The sequence below is a fragment of the Coregonus lavaretus genome (assembly GCF_964263955.1).
Source record: "Coregonus lavaretus genome assembly, chromosome: 4".
Classification (NCBI taxonomy): Eukaryota; Metazoa; Chordata; class Actinopteri; order Salmoniformes; family Salmonidae; genus Coregonus; species Coregonus lavaretus.
The window spans coordinates 78601929-78614676 of record NC_139991.1 but is presented as its reverse complement, the minus strand read 5'-3'; the positions used below and the strand labels follow the sequence as shown (position 1 = coordinate 78614676).

At 44.3% G+C, this 12748-nt stretch overlaps 1 pseudogene across 1 annotated transcript in view; it reads left to right on the top strand.

The window, feature by feature from the left end:
* Window positions 1-12748, top strand: part of LOC311127551 (muscle, skeletal receptor tyrosine protein kinase-like) — a 78548-nt pseudogene that overhangs the window by 56384 nt on the left and 9416 nt on the right. The window contains exons 9-13 of the transcript in view: window positions 367-548; window positions 1744-1767; window positions 1912-2000; window positions 9791-9950; window positions 11169-11347. The product of the transcript in view is annotated as a muscle, skeletal receptor tyrosine protein kinase-like (transcript). The remainder of the gene's footprint in view (window positions 1-366; window positions 549-1743; window positions 1768-1911; window positions 2001-9790; window positions 9951-11168; window positions 11348-12748) is intronic.

Sequence of the window (12748 nt, the reverse complement as noted above, 5' to 3'; positions counted from 1 at the left end):
ATACAGTGTGTTGTCTTCCATGTATGATTACGGCAAACATTGGATGATTTTTCTCTAGCACAGTAATGTAAAAAATGGTACAGTCCAGGGCCTATGTAAAACGGCAGGTAGCTTAGTGGTTAAGAGCGTTGTGCCAGTAACCGAAAGGTCGCTGGTTCTAATCCCCGAGCCGACTAGGTGAAAAATCTGTCGATGTGCCCTTGAGCAAGGCACTTAACCCTAATTGCTCCTGTAAGTCGCTCTGGATAAGAGCGTCTGCTAAATGACTTAAATGTAAAACACAGATATGGGTTTTGGGTTTGGGATCTTCTGGCCACAGCCAATAATGACAGTGTTGGATGCCGTTTCTCTACTGTGTCACTCCAGGGAGCACTGTCTGGCGGTGAAGGAGCTCTACTGTCATAGGGAGTGGCTCCTGATGGTAGGGAACTCCCATGAAGCCCTGCACTCCACTGGCTCCTCCGGCCTCTCTATCCCCATGCCCGACTGCATGGCCCTGCCCTCACTGCACACACAGCCAGGAGCCTGCACACCCCTACCCTTCGTCGGTAAGAGACTCTGAAACCATGATGTGTCTCAAATGGCACCCTATTCCCTATATAGTGCACTACGTTTGACCAGAGCTCTATGGGCCCTAACCTTAGATCTTTGGGCCATTGTCAAAAGTAGTACACTGACCACAAAAAAAAAAAATACTGCAGTTTACTGTAGAATATTATAGTACTTACTATAGAATTCGGAGTCACTCACCACCTTCCGGAGACATTTGAAACCCCACCTCTTTAAGGAATACCTGGGATAGGATAAAGTAATCCTTCTACCCCTCCCTTACCCCAACCCCCGCCCCCCCCCCCCCCCCCAAAAAAAAATATATATATATATATATATAAAAAAAATACGAAAAAATAAAAATAAAAATACACATTGTAAAGTGGTTATCCCACTGGCTATAAGGTGAATGCACCAATTTGTAAGTCGCTCTGGATAAGAGCGTCTGCTAAATGACGTAAATGTAAATGTAATTATATAGTAAACTGTATTATACTGTAGAATACTATACTACATGCTGTAGTATCCCTCGATCATGTGTAGTACTTGCTATAAAATGTGGTAGTATACTGTAGAATACTATAGTAAATACTACAGTATACTGCAGATCGCAAAAAAACTACAGTAATTACTATAATATACTACAGTGTTTAATGTACGTATACCCCACCCATTCCCCGCCCTCACATCCCTATTTGTGCCATCCATGAGCGAGAAACCGACATGCCAAGTATAGACTATGCATTGTGTTCTGTACGTATACCCCACCCATCCCTATTTGTGCCATCCATGAGCGAGAAACTGACATGCCAAGTATATACTATGCATTGTGTTCTGTACGTATACCCCACCCATCCCTATTTGTGCCTTCCATGAGAAACCGACATGCCAAGTATAGAATATGCATTGTGTTCCCTACAGGCTATAGAAAACAGCAGCAGCTCTGAACTACCCATTCAGACCTCAGTCCTACCTACCTGCATGTTATGGAAAATGTGCTCTTTGAGTATTTTGTCCAACAAAAACACTAGTAAATACTACAGTAAAAGTATAGTATTGTTAGACTAGCTATAGTAAACTATGGATGTTTACCAGCTACTATGGTTTATATCTTGTTCTAGTACTAATTTATTCTCTAATACTAATTTATTCTCTAACACTTATGATTTGTCTCAAACGCTCTTTGTGTTTTAGATATAAAGAAAGATCAAGTCACAAGTAAGTCTAGTTTCAGGTCTTGTATCTGAGTTCTAAGAATTGTATAATATAAATATATATATAATGTATTTAAAAAAAAAAAAACATTATTTACAATATTACATTTCTATCTTGCAGTCTAATACTGATGATTTGTCTGAACAGCAACGTGTTACAATGACAAAGGAAGGTTCTACCAAGGACCAGTCAACATCACCAGCTCTGGTATCCCCTGTCAGAGATGGAGCCAACAGGTACATCACTATGCTGGTTAACACTGTACTAGTTAACGCTCTGTTGTCCTGTGTGGTGCAGTTGGTAGAGCATGGTGCTTGCAACGCCATGGTAGTGGGTTTGATTCCTGCTGGGGTCACCCATAACAAAATGTCTGCGTGTATGACTGTCATTCAGTTTGGATAAAAGCCTCTGCTAAATGACATGCATTCTGCAGTATTCACTAGGCCTGTTAAGGCTGGCTGGTGGACATCTGCAGTTGTGTATAAAGGGTGTGACCATTGAAGAAGTTGAGGAAGCTAAACTCCTAGGAGTAACATTGGATGGTCAGTTATCATGGTCAAGCCATATTGACAAAGTTGTTGTGAAGATAGGGAGGGGTACGTCTGTTTATTAAAAGATGTTCTGTGTTTTTGACACAAAGATCTACTGTACTAGTTGTTCAGGCTCTTGTCTTGTCCCGTCTTGATGACTGTCCGGTAATATGTTCAGGTGCAGCAAAGAAAAGACCTAGCAAAGCTGCAGCTGGTTCAAAACAGAGCAGCACGCCTTGCCCTTAACTGCACACACAGAACTAACATCTACAACATGCATGATAGTCTTTCATGGTTGAAACTGACTACTCTTCGTCTTTTAAAGAAACATTTGTGGAAAACGTCTAATCACTTGTATAATCTATGTGCATAAACTTCAAACAGACATACACACCCCACCAGACACGCCACTATGGGTTTCTTCACTGTACCAAAAACAGATTTAATGTGTCGCTCAGTTATGTATAGAGCCATGTCATCATGGAACGATCTGCCACCAGACGATACTCAATGATGTATAGAGCCATGTCATCATGGAACGATCTGCCACCAGAGGATACTCAGTGATGTATAGAGCCATGTCATCATGGAATGCTCTGCCACCAGAAGATACTCAGTTATGTATAGAGTCATGTCATCCTGGAATGCTCTGCCACCAGAGGATACTCAGTGATGTATAGAGCCATGTCGTCATGGAACGATCTGCCACCAGAGGATACTCAGTTATGTATAGAGCCATGTCATCATGGAACGATCTGCCACCAGAGGATACTCAGTGACGTATAGAGCCATGTCATCATGGAACGATCTGCCACCAGAGGATACTCAGTTATGTATAGAGTCATGTCATCCTGGAATGCTCTGCCACCAGAGGATACTCAGTGATGTATAGAGCCATGTCATCATGGAACGATCTGCCACCAGATGATACTCAGTTATGTATAGAGCCATGTCATCATGGAACGATCTGCCACCAGAGGATACTCAGTTATGTATAGAGCCATGTCATCATGGAACGATCTGCCACCAGAGGATACTCAGTGATGTATAGAGCCATGTCATCATGGAACGATCTGCCACCAGAGGATACTCAGTTATGTATAGAGCCATGTCATCATGGAACGATCTGCCACCAGAGGATACTCAGTTATGTATAGAGCCATGTCATCATGGAACGATCTGCCACCAGAGGATACTCAGTTATGTATAGAGCCATGTCATCATGGAACGATCTGCCACCAGAGGATACTCAGTTATGTATAGAGCCATGTCATCATGGAACGATCTGCCACCAGAGGATACTCAGTGATGTATAGAGCCATGTCATCATGAAACGATCTGTCACCAGAGGATACTCAGTTATGTATAGAGCCATGTCATCGTGGAACAATCTGCCACCAGAGGATACTCAGTTATGTATAGAGCCATGTCATCGTGGAACGATCTGCCACCAGAGGATACTCAGTTATGTATAGAGCCATGTCATCATGGAACGATCTGCCACCGGAGGATACTCAGTGATGTATAGAGCCATGTCATCATGGAACGATCTGCCACCAGAGGATACTCAGTTATGTATAGAGCCATGTCATCATGGAATGCTCTGCCACCAGAGGATACTCATTTATGTGTAGAGCCATGTCATCATGGAATGCTCTGCCACCAGAGGATACTCAGTGATGTGTAGAGCCATGTCATCATGGAATGCTCTGCCAAATCAAATCCCCTCAAATCAAATTTTATTGGTCACATGCGCCGAATACAACAGGTGCAGACATTACAGTGAAATGCTTACTTACAGCCCTTAACCAACAGTGCATTTATTAAAAAAAAAAAAAAAAAAGTAAGAATAAAACAACAACAAAAAAAGTGTTGAGAAAAAAAGAGCAGAAGTAAAATAAAGTGACAGTAGGGAGGCTATATATACAGTAAAATAAAGCGACAGTAGGGAGGCTATATATACAGGGGGGTACCGTTGCAGAGTCAATGTGCGGGGGCACCGGCTAGTTGAGGTAGTTGAGGTAATATGTACATGTGGGTAGAGTTAAAGTGACTATGCATAAATACTTAACAGAGTAGCAGCAGCGTAAAAAGGATGGGGTGGGGGGGCAGTGCAAATAGTCCGGGTAGCCATGATTAGCTGTTCAGGAGTCTTATGGCTTGGGGGTAGAAGCTGTTGAGAAGTCTTTTGGACCTAGACTTGGCACTCCGGTACCGCTTGCCGTGCGGTAGCAGAGAGAACAGTAAATGACTAGGGTGGCTGGAGTCTTTGACAATTTTGAGGGCCTTCCTCTGACACCGCCTGGTATAGAGGTCCTGGATGGCAGGGAGCTTTGCCCCAGTGATGTACTGGGCCGTACGCACTACCCTCTGTAGTGCCTTGCGGTCAGAGGCCAAGCAGTTGCCATACCAGGCGGTGATGCAACCAGTCAGGATGCTCTCGATGGTGCAGCTGTAGAATTTTTTGAGGATCTGAGGACCCATGCCAAATCTTTTTAGTCTCCTGAGGGGGAATAGGCTTTGTCATGCCCTCTTCACGACTGTCTTGGTGTGTTTGGACCATGATAGTTCGTTGGTGATGTGGACACCAAGGAACTTGAAGCTCTCAACCTGTTCCACTACAGCCCCGTCGATGAGAATGGGGGCGTGCTCAGTCCTCTTTTTTTTCCTGTAGTCCACAATCATCTCCTTTGTCTTGGTCACGTTGAGGGAGAGGTTGTTGTCCTGGCACCACACGGCCAGATCTCTGACCTCCTCCCTATAGGCTGTCTCATCGTTGTCGGTGATCAGGCCTACCACTGTTGTGTCGTCGGCAAACTTAATGATGGTGTTGGAGTCGTGCCTGGCCATGCAGTCATGGGTGAACAGAGAGTACAGGAGGGGACTGAGCACGCACCCCTGAGGGGCCCCCGTGTTGAGGATCAGTGTGGCAGATGTGTTGTTACCTACCCTTACCACCTGGGGGCGGCCCGTCAGGAAGTCCAGGATCCAGCTGCAGAGGGAGGTGTTTAGTCCCAGGATCATTAGCTTAGTGATGAGCTTAAAGGGCACTATGGTGTTGAATGCTGAGCTGTAGTCAATGAATAGCATTCTCACGTAGGTGTTCCTCTTGTCCAGGTGGGAAAGGGCAGTGTGGAGTGCGATAGAGATTGCGTCATCTGTGGATCTGTTGGGGCGGTATGCAAATTGGAGTGGGTCTAGGGTTTCTGGGATTATGCTGTTGATGTGAGCCATGACCAGTCTTTCAAAGCACTTCATGGCTACAGACGTCAGTGCTACGGGTCGGTAGTCATTTAGGCAGGTTATCTTAGAGTTCTTGGGCACGGGGACTATGGTGGTCTGCTTGAAACCTCTGCCACCAGAGGTTACTCAGTTATGTATAGAGCCATGTCATCATGGAACGATCTGCCACCAGAGGATACTCAGTTATGTATAGAGCCATGTCATCATGGAACGATCTGCCACCAGAGGATACTCAGTGATGTGTAGAGCCATGTCATCATGGAATATTCTGCCACCAGAGGATACTCAGTTATGTATAGAGCCATGTCATCATGGAATGCTCTGCCACCAGAGGATACTCAGTGATGTATAGAGCCATGTCATCATGGAATGCTCTGCCACCAGAGGATACTCAGTTATGTATAGAGCCATGTCATCATGGAACGATCTGCCACCAGAGGATACTCAGTTATGTATAGAGCCATGTCATCATGGAACGATCTGCCACCAGAGGATACTCAGTTATGTATAGAGCCATGTCATCATGGAACGATCTGCCACCAGAGGATACTCAGTTATGTACAGAGCCATGTCATCATGGAACGATCTGCCACCAGAGGATACTCAGTTATGTATAGAGCCATGTTATCATGGAATTCTCTGCCATCAGAGGATACTCAGTTATGTATAGAGCCATGTCATCATGGAATGCTCTGCCACCAGAGGATACTCAGTGATGTGTAGAGCCATGTCATCATGGAATGCTCTGCCACCAGAGGTTACTCAGTGATGTATAGAGCCATGTCTTCATGGAACGATCTGCCACCAGAGGATACTCAATTATGTTTAGAGCCATGTCATCATGGAACGATCTGCCACCAGAGGATACTCAGTTATGTATAGAGCCATGTCATCATGGAATGCTCTGCCACCAGAGGATAATCAGTTATGTATAGAGCCATGTCATCATGGAATGCTCTGCCACCAGAGGATACTCAGTTATGTATAGAGCCATGTCATCATGGAATGATCTGCCACCAGAGGATACTCAGTTATGTATAGAGCCATGTCATCATGGAACGATCTGCCACCAGAGGATACTCATTTATGTATAGAGCCATGTCATCATGGAATGCTCTGCCATCAGAGGATACTCAGTTATGTATAGAGCCATGTCATCATGGAATGCTCTGCCACCAGAGGTTACTCAGTGATGTATAGAGCCATGTCATCATGGAACGATCTGCCACCAGAGGATACTCAGTTATGTATAGAGTCAGGTCATCATGGAACGATCTGCCACCAGAGGATACTCAGTTATGTGTAGAGCCATGTCATCATGGAATTCTCTGCCACCAGAGGATACTCAGTTATGTATAGAGTCATGTCATCATGGAACGATCTGCCACCAGAGGATACTCAGTAATGTGTAGAGCCATGTCATCATGGAACGCTCTGCCACCAGAGGATACTCAGTTATGTATGGAGCCATGTCATCATGGAACGATCTGCCACCAGAGGATACTCAGTTATGTGTAGAGCCATGTCATCATGGAATGCTCTGCCATCAGAGGATACTCAATTATGTATAGAGCCATGTCATCATTGAATGCTCTGCCACCAGAGGATACTCAGTTATGTATAGAGACATGTCATCATGGAATGCTCTGCCACCAGAGGATACTCAGTTATGTATAGAGTCATGTCATCATGGAACGATCTGCCACCAGAGGATACTCAGTTATGTGTAGAGCCATGTAATCATGGAATGCTCTGCCACCAGAGGATATTCAGTGATGTGTAGAGCCATGTCATCATGGAACGCTCTGCCACCAGAGGATACTCAGTTATGTATGGAGCCATGTTATCATGGAACGATCTGCCACAAGAGGATACTCAGTTATGTATAGAGCCATGTCATCGTGGAATGCTCTGCCACCAGAGGATACTCAGTTATGTATAGAGCCATGTCATCATGGAATGCTCTGCCACCAGAGGATACTCAGTTATGTATAGAGCCATGCCATCATGGAACGATCTGCCACCAGAGGATACTCAGTTATGTTTAGAGCCATGTCATCATGGAATGCTCTGCCACCAGAGGATACTCAGGCAAAAAGCAAGTTTAGCTTTAAAAAACAGATAAAAAACCATATTGTATCACTGAGCCTCTCCTCTTTCTACAGATCGAATTGAACTGTGTATCAGAATATGTACAGTACCAGTCTAAGGTTGGGACACACCTACTTTTTCTTTATTTTTGAAAACTATTTTCTACATTGTAGAATAATAGTGAAGATATCAAATGTGGTCCTCTGTAGCTCAATTGGTAGAGCACTGCGCTTGTAACGCCAGGGTAGTGGGTTCGATCCCCGGGACCACCCGTATGTATGAACGCATGATTGTAAGTCGCTTTGGATAAAAGTGTTTGCTAAATGGCATATTAATATTAATAATATATATAAATTAATAATAATTAATATTAATCCAAACTATGAAATAACACATATGGAGAATATTTTTGTCTCCTGGTGTATTCAGACCCCTTGACTTTTTCCACATTTTGTTAAGTTACAGTCTTATTCTAAAATGGATTTTAACAAATGTAAAACTCCAATCTACACACAATACTCCATAATGACAAAGCAAAACAGGTTTTCAGAAATGTTTGCTAATTTACTCAAAATAAAAAGCAGAAATACCTTATTTACATAAGTATTCAGACCCTTTGCCATGAGACTCGAAATTGAGCTCAGGTGCATCCTGTTTCCATTGATCATCCTTGAGATGTTTCTACAACTTGATTGGAGTCCACCTGTGGTAAATTCAATTGATTGAAATGATTTGGAAAGGCACAAACCTGTCTATATAAGGTCCCAACCTTGCCATGAGGTCGAAGGAATTGTCCGTAGAGCTCCGAGACAGGATTGTGTCGAGGCACAGATCTGGGGAAGGGTAACAAAAAAGGTCTGCAGCATTGAAGGTCCCCAAGAACACAGTGGCCTCAATCATTCTTAAACGGAAGAAGTTTGGAACCACCAAGACTCTTCCTAGAGCTGGCCACCCGGCCAAACTGTGCAATCGCGGGAGAAGGGCGTTGGTCAGGGAGGTGACCAAGTACCTGATGGTCACTCTGACCGAGCCCCAGAGTTCCTCTGTGGAGATGGGAGAACCTTCCAGAAGGACAACCATCTCTGCAGAACTCCACCGATCAGGCCTTTATGGTAGAGTGGCCAGACGGAAGCCACTCCTCAGTAAAAGGCACATGACAGCCCGCTTGGAGTTTGCCAAAAGGCACCTAAAGGACTCCCAGACCATGAGAAATAAGATTCTCTGGTGTGATGAAACCAAGATTGAACTCTTTGGCCTGTATGCCAAGCGTCACGTCTGGAGGAAACCTGGCACCATCCCTACGGTGAAGCATGGTGGTGGCAGCAACATGCTGTGGGGATGTTTTTCAGCAGCAGGGACTGGGAGACTAGTCAGGATCGAGGGAAAGATGAACAGAGCAAAGTACAGAGAGATCCTTGATGAAAACCTGCTCCAGAGTGCTCAGGACCTCAGACTGGGGTGAAGGTTCACCTTCCAACAGGACAACAACCCTAACTAAGCACACAGTCAAGACAACGCAGGAGTGGCTTCGGGACAAGTCTCTGAATGTCCTTGAGTGGTCCAGCCAGATCCCGGACTTGAACCCAATCTAACATCTCTGGAGAGACCTGAAAATAGCTGTGCAGCGACTCTCCCATCCAACCTGACAGAGCATGAGAGGATCTGCAGAGAAGAATGGGAGAAACTCCCCAAATACAGGTGTGCCAAGCTTGTAGCATCATACCCAAGAAGACTCAAGGCTGTAATCGATGCCAAAGGTGCGTCAACAAAGTACTGGGTAAAGGGTCTGAATACTTATGTAAATGTATATTTCCGTTTTTTATTTTTAATACATTTGCAAACAAATCTACAAATCTGTTTTTCTTTGTCATTATGGGGTGATGTGTGTAGATTGATGAGGGGGGGAAAAAACAATTTAATCAATTTTAGAATAAGGCTGTAATGTAACAAAATGTGGAAAAAGTCGAGAGGTCTGAATACTTTCCGAATGCGCTGTATAACTCTCTTTTGTGTTAAATGTATCTTATGTTGTTGTCTATTACTTTGTCATGTAGTCGTACGTTTTATGTGGACCCCAGGAAGAGTAGCTGCTGCATGTGCTGTAGTTAATGGGGATCCTCCTAAACTAAACTCTCTCTCTCTCTTTTCCCCTTGTCTCTTAGGGTCCCCACCTGCACCATCTCAGTGTGGATGTGATCTCAGAGCTGAGGAATGCACAGAGCTCGTGCCGAAACCCCGGAGGAGAGAGCGAGAAGCCCTGGTGTTATACAACCAACCCCAACATCCGCTGGGAGTACTGCAACGTTCCCAAATGTGGAGAAGGTACACTCTTAGAAAAAAAAAGTGCTATCTAGAACCTAAAAGGGTTCTTCGGCTGTCCCCATAGGAGAACCCTTTGAATAACCATTTTTGGTTCCAGGTAAAAACCCTTTTGGTTCCAGGTGGAACCCTATTGGGTTCCATGTAGAACCATTTCCCCAGACGGTTCTACGTGGAACCGAACAGAGTTCTATCTGGATCTAAAAAGGGTTCTGCCTCGAATCAAAAAGGGTTATCCTATGGGGACAGCCGAATAACCCTTTTTGAATCCTTTTTTCTAAGAGTGTAGGAATATTGCAGCCTTCCCAAATATGCCTCCCAATGTGGGCCCTAGCTATAGTGCATGGCTAGGGACAATGGGTTCTTCCTGTTCAGGTCATGAGAAACAGGGCAATTATTGAGCTACTAATTGAGGTAAGATCCACCTTGTGTTGACTGTTGACTCTCTGTCCCCTCAGTAGTAGTGTAGACTGTTGACTCTGTCCCCTCAGTAGTAGTGTAGACTGTTGACTCTCTGTCCCCTCAGTAGTAGTGTAGACTGTTGACTCTCTGTCCCCTCAGTAGTAGTGAAGACTGTTGACTCTCTGTCCCCTCAGTAGTAGTGTAGACTGTTGACTCTCTGTCCCCTCAGTAGTAGTGTAGACTGTTGACTCTCTGTCCCCTCAGTAGTAGTGAAGACTGTTGACTCTCTGTCCCCTCAGTAGTAGTGTAGACTGTTGACTCTGTCCCCTCAGTAGTAGTGAAGACTGTTGACTCTCTGTCCCCTCAGTAGTAGTGTAGACTGTTGACTCTCTGTCCCCTCAGTAGTAGTGTAGACTGTTGACTCTCTGTCCCCTCAGTAGTAGTGTAGACTGTTGACTCTGTCCCCTCAGTAGTAGTGAAGACTGTTGACTCTCTGTCCCCTCAGTAGTAGTGTAGACTGTTGACTCTCTGTCCCCTCCGTAGTAGTGTAGACTGTTGACTCTCTGTCCCCTCAGTAGTAGTGTAGACTGTTGACTCTCTGTCCCCTCAGTAGTAGTGTAGACTGTTGACTCTCTGTCCCTCAGTAGTAGTGTAGACTGTTGACTCTCTGTCCCCTCAGTAGTAGTGAAGACTGTTGACTCTCTGTCCCCTCAGTAGTAGTGAAGACTGTTGACTCTCTGTCCCCTCAGTAGTAGTGAAGACTGTTGACGCTCTGTCCCCTCAGTAGTAGTGAAGACTGTTGACTCTCTGTCCCCTCAGTAGTAGTGAAGACGGAGTCCAACGTTCCCTCGCCAGACTCCTCCCCTCCTCCCTCCCTCCGTCTCTCCAGCCTACTCTACGATCATCATCTGTCTGCTAGCAGCCTTCGCAGCCATAGCCTTCCTCACCATCATCATCATGTGCAAGAGGAGGAGGAAGATGTGGAAGAACCACAAGACGTACGCTGGGTGATGTCAGCCAATATAGCAGCAGACATTTTGCAGACATTTTTTCAATAGTTGGTAATACAGTTAGCAATACAGTTAGCAATACAGTAGCAATACAGTTAGCAATACAGTGCCTTCAGAAAGTCTTCATACTCCTTGACTTATTCCACATTTTGTTGATACAGCCTGAATTCTAACTTGATTACAAACTTCAAAAAATGTTTCCTTTCAAATGGTATCAAGAATATGTATATCCTTGCTTCAGGTCCTGAGCTACAGGCAGTTAGATTTGGGTATGTCATTTTAGGCGAAAATTAGAAAAAACGTGTCCAATCCTTAAGAGGTTAAGAGGGTCGAGATGAGGAGGGGGAGGATTATTTAAGATACTGTTTAAAGAGGTATGGTTTCAGATGTTTTTGGATGATGGGCAGGGACTCTGCTGTCCTAGCTTCAGGGGGCTTTTTCTTAAATGTTTTATGAGACATGAGAACACATTGGGAGGGATCTAGACCTTTGGGAGGATCTTAGACCATTTGGGAGGGAATCTTAGACCATTTGGGAGGGATCTGAGACCAGTTGGGAGGGATCTTAGACCATTCCTCCATGCAGAATATTTCCAGATGCTTGATATCGTTCATCTGCTCTTCAATTCAAACCACAGGTTTTCAATGGGGTTCAAGCCTGGAGACTGAGATGGCCATTGCAAAATGTTGATTTTGTGGTTAATTAACCTTTTTGTGAGGATTTGTATTAGCGCTTGGGGTTATTGTCTTGCTGGAAAATCACTTGCAGCCAAGTTTCAGCTTCTGGCAGAGGCAACCATATCCTGGTACTTAGTAAAGTTCATGATGCCGTTGACAACAAAATAAAAAATTCGCCATCTTAGTCCCCTGGACTTGAAACCCATAGAAAACCTGTGGTTTGAATTGAAGAGGGCAGTCCATAAGAGCAGACGAAGGAGAGGGTGTATTGAAAACAGGGGTAACAATTTTGACCCCCATCTTTTTCAGAATGTATTTAATACTTGTTAAACAAAATATATTTTCTCTGAACAACTGTATTATATAGAAAATATAATTCCAATTTTTTTGAGCGCGCAATATCGCTCAGTATTTATAATATCGCTCAGTATTTATAATATCGCTCAGTATTTGTAATATCTCTCAGTATTTGTAATATCTCTCAGTATTTGTAATATCTCTCAGTATTTGTAATATTTAATTTATACTGTTTCCCCCCCCCCCCCCCCCCTAATCTTTATCAATAATAATGACTGACTGTATATGGTGTTGTCAAACATGGGAGAATATTGGTCAGAGTGGACACTGGGATTGGCCCAAATGGCACCCTATTCCCTATAATAGTGCACTACTTTAGACCAGAGAATGGCACCCTATTCCCTATATAGTGCAC